Source organism: Elgaria multicarinata, chromosome 23 (genome assembly GCF_023053635.1).
Source record: "Elgaria multicarinata webbii isolate HBS135686 ecotype San Diego chromosome 23, rElgMul1.1.pri, whole genome shotgun sequence".
NCBI classification, from domain to species: Eukaryota; Metazoa; Chordata; class Lepidosauria; order Squamata; family Anguidae; genus Elgaria; species Elgaria multicarinata.
This window is the reverse complement of record NC_086193.1, coordinates 6825905-6833090: the sequence shown is the minus strand read 5'-3', so window position 1 is coordinate 6833090 and position 7186 is coordinate 6825905.

Here is a 7186-nt window from a genome sequence, read left to right as displayed (position 1 = left end):
TACTTGAAAGGTTGTCACACAGAGGAAGGCCAGGATCTCTTCTCGATCCTCCCAGAGTGCAGGACACGGAATAACGGGCTCAAGATAAAGGAAGCCAGATTCCAGCTGGACATCAGGAAAACTTCCTGACTGTTAGAGCAGTACGACAATGGTACCAATGACCTAGGGAGGTGGTGGGCTCTCCCACCCTAGAGGCACTCAAGAGGCAGCTAGACAGCCATCTGTCAGGGATGCTTTAGGGTGGATTCCTGCATTGAGTAGAGGGTTGGACTCGATGGCCTTATAGGCCCCTTCCAACTCTACTATTCTATGATTCTATGTAGGGTGACCATATGAAAAGGAGGACAGGGATCTTGTATCTTTAAAAGTTGAATTGAAAGGGGAATTTCAGCTTTTTTACATTTTTTACATTGGTTTTTTTTTACATTTCCCCCCTTAAACCCTTTTCCTGGTATGCAAAGGATTTTAGGGGCGCTGCCGCCCGGGGTGTGATTTAGCTAACAACGACGACGACAGCTTTACGCTACAGGGGATAATTTGAGGGAAACAAGTACGTGGGATGAAGCTAGAAGGCAGCAGTTTAAAACTAAACATTTAGTTCTGCAGTGACGTATTTGGGAACCAATAAGAACCACATTTGTAGAGCATGGTGTTCCAGGCTTCTCTCCCTCCCCCCCCCCACCGGCCCTTCACCAACGTGGCAAGCCAACCAGCCATGCTGCTTTTCAGGGGGTGTCCTGCTCATTCCGTTGAGTAGGGCCCTAGACCTCTTCCCTGGAGTCTAGCCCTGTTGAACCCCCCCCACTTGTTTTTCATTCTTTTCCAGAAAGCCTCTCCCGACATGAACCTACCTGTACACTGCGCTCAACATCCAAGGTCCTCCTCCAGGTGCCTACTCCGAGGGAAGCTTGGAGAACGGCAACAAGAGAGAGGGCCTTTTCAGCGGTGGCCCCCCAATTGTGGAACAATCTCCCTGACGAGGCCCTTGGTAATCTTTTCGGTGCCAGATCAAAACTTTTCTCGGAGGCGTTTAGCAATATGTAATGGTTTTTCGTATGTTTCTGTGGTTTTAAATGCTATGTTTTTGTGATTTTAAATTTTTGTATATTGTTTTTAAGTGTTTTTATCCTTTGTAAACCGCCCAGAGAGCTTCGGCTATGGGGCGGTATACAAATGCAAATAATAATAATAATAATACGATACTATAGCTTGATTGATAACTGGCAAATAGAGGGAGAAAACGTGGAGGCAGTGACAGACTTTGTATTTCTGGGCGCAAAGATTACTGCAGACGCTGACTGCAGCCAGGAAATCAGAAGACGTTTACTTCTTGGGAGGAGAGCAATGACAAATCTTGATAAAATAGTTAAGAGCAGAGACACCACACTGACAACAAAGGCCCGCATAGTTAAAGCAATGGTATTCCCCGTAGTAACCTATGGCTGCGAGAGCTGGACCATAAGGAAAGCTCAGCGGAGGAAGATAGATGCTTTTGAACTGTGGTGTTGGAGGAAAATTCTGAGAGTGCCTTGGACTGCAAGAAGATCAAACCAGTCCATACTCCAGGAAATAAAGCCAGACTGCTCACTGGAGGGAATGGTATTAAAGGCAAAACTGAAGTACTTTGGCCCCATAATGAGAAGACAGGAGAAGAGGCTGATGCTAGGGAAAGTGGAAGGCAAAAGGAAGAGGGGCCGACCAAGGGCAAGATGGATGGATGATATTCTGGAGGTGACAGACTTGACCTTGGGGGAGCTAGGGGTGGCAACGGCGACAGAAAGCTCTGGCGTGGGCTGGTCCATGAAGTCACGAAGAGTCGGAAGCGACTGAACGAATAAACAACAACATACCTTGGGCATGAGAGCAGGGAGCAAAAAAGAATCCTAGGAGCAGGCCCGTTCTTGCAAAAGTGTCCATTGCGCTTTGCCCGCCTGGCATTGTGGCAGGTGAGGAACAGATTTATTTTCCTTGTCACTTTGACTGTGGACTTGGAATCAAAGGGCACTTGATAACACCCCACTGATTCAACTCGCCCTGCCTGTTATCGAGCGGCTTTGCCTTCACGTGGGATTGCCGTGCCACAGGTTAAATCGTTAATTGTGCCCATCGCGGAAGGACAAATGTCAAAACACCACCTTGGCGGCACCCTGGCAACCGGGCCGGTTTAACCCATAAAGAGAGAAAAGGAAAGGAAGGTGGCAGGGAATAGGGTAAGCCCAGCAGCAGGTTATGTGAGGAGAAGGCAGCGGTTTTGATGACAAGGATCCTAGCGAGGAAAATACGAAATCAATCATAAAATGAAGCCCCCTGAGCACGTAGAGAGCTTCGGCTATTGGGCGGTATAGAAATGAAATAAATAAATACATAAATACATAAATAAATAGAGAGTGCCTTTCCCTCACCGATGGGAGGAAGAACATCTGGGTCTTCAATGTGTCTTCAACGGTTACTAACAGGGACTGGCCGACGAGACCACATTACGCCAGTCCTTTTCCAGCTTCATTGGCTGCCAGTCCAGGTCCGGGCCCGATTCAAAGTGCTGGTATTAACATTTAAAGCCCTAAATGGCTTGGGGCCAGGCTATCTGAAGGAATGCCTCCTCCCATATGTACCTGCCCGGACCCTAACTGTCCACAGTATTCTAAGTGTGCTCGCACCATCGATTTGTGTAAGAGCAGTAGGATACTGGCCGTTTCATTCCCAATTCCTTTTCTTATAATGCCTTATAAACCCAGTGCCACGAGGTGTGCTCCCTCTGCCGAGGCGAACATATCCCTTTGACTTAATTCCATCCCAAACTAGCACGTTGACAATGTAAATACGGCAACGATAGTCTTTATTAACCTTTATTACAGCACAGGATCATTCAAATCAGTAATCGCAGGACCAGGATCGCGGTTCAGGAACTGTATTACATAGTTCCAGGATAAGGCACAGAGTCTCTGGAGCATAAAAGGTCACAGGGTGAGAAGTAAGTAGCTTCAAGGCCAGGATGCTTTAGGGTGGATTCCTGCATTGAGCAGGGGGTTGGACTCGATGGCATTGCAGGCCCCTTCCAACTCTGCTATTCTATGATTCTATGTATCTCACTGGACGTTATGGGTAGAATCATAGAATAGCAGAGTTGGAAGGGGCCTATAAGGCCATCGAGTCCAACCCCCCGCTCAATGCAGGAATCCACCCTAAAGCATCCCTGACAGATGGTTGTCCAGCTGCCTCTTGAAGGCCTCTAGTGTGGGAGAGACCACAACCTCCCTAGATCACTGGTTCCATTGTCGTACTGCTCTAACAGTCAGGACGTTTTTCCTGATGTCCAGCCGGAATCTGGCTTCCTTTAACTTGAGCCCATTATTCCGTGTCCTGCACTCTGGGAGGATCAAGAGATCCTGGCTGGCCCTCCTCTGTGTGACAACCTTTTAAGTATTTGAAGAGTGCTATCATGTCTCCCCTCAATCTTCTCTTCTCCAGGCTAAACATGCCCAGTTCTTTCAGTCTCTCTTCATAGGGCTTTGTTTCCAGATCCTTGATCATCCTGGTCGCCCTCCTCTGAACACGCTCCATCTTGTCTGCGTCCTCCTTGTATTGTGGAGCCCAGAACTGGACGCAGTACTCTAGATGAGGCCTAACCAGGGCTGAATGGAGAGGAACCAGTACCTCCCGTGATTTGGAAGCTATACTTCTATTAATGCAGCCCAAAATAGCATTTGCCTTTTTTGCAGCCATATCGCACTGTTGGCTCATATTCAGCTTGTGATCTACAACAATTCCAAGATCCTTCTCTTTTGTAGTATTGCTGAGCCAAGTATCCCCCATCTTGTAACTGTGCCTTTGGTTTCTATTTCCTAAATGTAGAACTTGGCATTTACAGTGCCAACTACAGGTAAGTTTTACAGTGCAGATAAGTAGTTGTGCAATTACAGTGAATGACCTTAGAGCAATAAAAGTAAGTAGCTGTAGAAGCCAAGTGAATGCCTCCATAATAATCTTTGATGCCGATAAGTAGTTGTAGAGTCAGAAAAATCCATTAGTGAGCTTACTGGGGTGTTCAGCAAATGTTGCCTTGCCCATTGTGGGTTTCTGACTGCACTGTGCTTCCTAGCAGAGTCAGAACCTCCTGTGTCAGGTCATCGGCCTTCTAACGTTCCCTGGGGTGTGATGTTCTTTTAAGATATATCAAATCAAATCAAATAAATGTTTAGCCTGGAGAAGAGAAGATTGAGAGGAGACATGAGAGCACTCTTCAAAGACTTAAAAGGTTGTCACACAGAGGAAGGCCAGGATCTCTTCTCGATCCTCCCAGAGTGCAGGACACGGAATAATGGACTCAAGTTAAAGGAAGCCCGATTCCAGCTGGACATCAGGAAAAACATCCTGACTGCTAGAGCAGTACAACAATGGAACCAGTTACCTAGGAAGGTTGTGGGCTCTATCCAACACTAGAGGCCTTCAAGAGGCAGCTGGACAACCCTCTGTCAGGGATGCTGTAGAGTGGATTCCTGCATTGAGCAGGGGGTTGGACTCGATGGCCTTATAGGCCCCTTCCAACTCTGCTATTCTATGATGCTATGATTCTAAATTGGGACTGCAATGCCTGACAGAGCGCCTCTCCTTGTATGAACCTATGCATTGGTTACAATCTTCATCTGAGACCCTCCTGCGAGGGAGGTTCAGAGGATGACAATCGGGAGAGGGCGTTCTTGGTGCTGGTCCCCTGAACGTGGAATGCTTTCCCCAGCGAGGTCCACCTTGTGCCAACATTGTCATCTCTCCAGCACCAGGTTAAGACTTTCTTCTACTCCCAGTCATTTGACTACATATAGGATTTTATAGGCCCTGTGATTTATTGTTGATGGTGCAATTTTTTAAATATATTTTTAAATACAAATGGTTTTATATTATGTTACTATATTGTATTTTTAAGGTGTAATCTTTGTAAATTAATCTGTGTCAAGAAATACTTTTGTAAGCCGCTGTGAGAGCCTTTTTTGGCTGAATGGCGGCATAAAAATCCTTAAATAAATAAAATAAATAAATAAATAAATTGTGTAGAGGCATTTGACTTCTGGGTGGTATAGAATCATAGAATAGTAGAGTTGGAAGGGACCTATAAGGCCATCGAGTCCAACCCCCTGTATAGAAATGTACTAAGGGTCCTATTGAGATGGTCAGCGGCCTCCAAAGTCGGAGGCTACTGGGTATCCAATACAGGGAGGCCAGAGCATGGAGGCAACCCTCACCTCTGTATATCAGCCACCTTTCATTTTGGCTAGACAGGCGATTTCGCCTGTCTAGCGGAAGCTTCGGGGTGAGGGCAGGAAGAAGGCCAGGGTGAGCATAGGAAACTATGGGCTCATCTACACGGGTGCTTTACCCCGGGGTAGCTTCGGAGTGATGGCAGGCGATCTACATGACGCAGCTGCCACTCCGAAGGGATCCAGGGGCAAAGCCCCGAAACTCCACGCTAAAAAAGTCGAGGACTTACCCTGACTTTTTTTTTTTTAAGCTCGGAGCCAGGAACTGCGCCTCTGCGGGGCGTTTTTAAGAAAAATAAAATTAAAGCGGGAAGGGAGTGGACAGGCTCTACAGTAATACATTTTAAAGAACGGGGGGAGAGGAATGGGGCAGGATGGAACACCGGGGACGGGGGAAGAACAGGGCGGCCAGCTCTGCTCCCTCTGAGCTCCCTCTGGCTGCCCCATTCCTCTCTCCCCCTCACCCTGGTTTTTTTTTAAATCTTTAGATGCGAAGACTGTGGCAGGGGCCGTTCCTGCTTAGAATCATAGAATCATAGAATAGCAGAGTTGGAAGGGGTCTACAAGGCCATCTAGTCCAACCCCCTGCTCAATGCAGGAATCCACCCTAAAGCATCCCCGACAGATGGTTGTCCAGCTGCCTCTTGAAGGCCTCTCTCTATGTGTCCAACTCTGACAGCTGTGTAAGTTTGTTTGAAAGCTTTGCTGTGTCAAACCCCAGGACGACTCTAACCCGTGTGAAGCCGGGTGCGCCCAGTAATCAAAAAGAAAGGAGAGCTCCTCAAACTGTTACATATGTTTTTGTGTTTTTTAGTAATTTACTTCCAGAGCAGCTGAGTTTGAGCAGGGTCGTTCTGACAAGTATCTTAGTTCACTGGCAGGGAAGCGGAGCTGTTGCAAAATGCTCAGGTCAATTTCAGCAGCCAAAGTCTTTTTCTTTTATTGCTCCTCATTAAATAAAAACCCGACTTTTCGTTGATTCGGATCTAAGGAAAGAGTGTCACACTGCAGCAGCAACCGCGATTTATTTCCTGAATTGTTATTTTTTATAGTGAGTTATTAAGGCGCACATGCGCAGTATCGCATTATCCCATATACGATGATGAAGAGTAGAAGCCAAGGAAGCTATAAATCTCTCTGCAGACTAATATAATACACAAACCGAGCGGGAGAGAGGGGGACGAGGCTACAGAGGGAAAGGAAGGAAGCTGGCTGCCCGTTTCCCACTTTGTTCCCATAGCTGTTCCTGTCACATCATTGCTCCCCGTAAGGAAATTCAAAGAAAAAGCCTCCACGAACCGGGAGTGTGTGTGTGTGTGGGGGAACACAAGGCTACAAAGGGAAAGGAACGAGGCAGCAGAACACGTCTCCTTCGTCTGGCTGCCCGTTTCCCCCTCTTTCTTTTTGTGAACCACCCAGAGAGCTTCGCATATTGGGAGGTACAGAAATGCTACATATAGGAATAAATTTGTTTTTAAAAGCTTCCCCTACGGAGCTCCGCAGAGAGACTTCAAACAAAAATTGGCGCGAACGAAGGAGGCAGCGGATTGGTACAAAATCGGGAAATGGGCCAATCACGTTGTCCTACCCTCTAAGCTCCGCCCACATGTCAAAATTCGACATAACTCCCCCAAAGGCACATAGCCATAACGCGGTGCAAACTCGGACCCAACCTAAACGTCGTGGTAAATCGCAAATGCGAAGATGCGCATTATTGCAGTTAAAAAACCCGGGGCTGCGGCGAACGGGCGGCTGCGTCACGTAACCTAAGACGCAGATATGCGCATTTAGGTCGGGGTAAAGAAGCCGTACAGAGGAGCTCAGAGTTGAGGCTTTGCAAGGAGGCTTGGATTTTAAATCGCCACGTTGGATTTAATCTTGGAAGTTAATTTCCAAGCTCATTTGCGCTCTTCCCTTCTTCCGCTGCATGGACA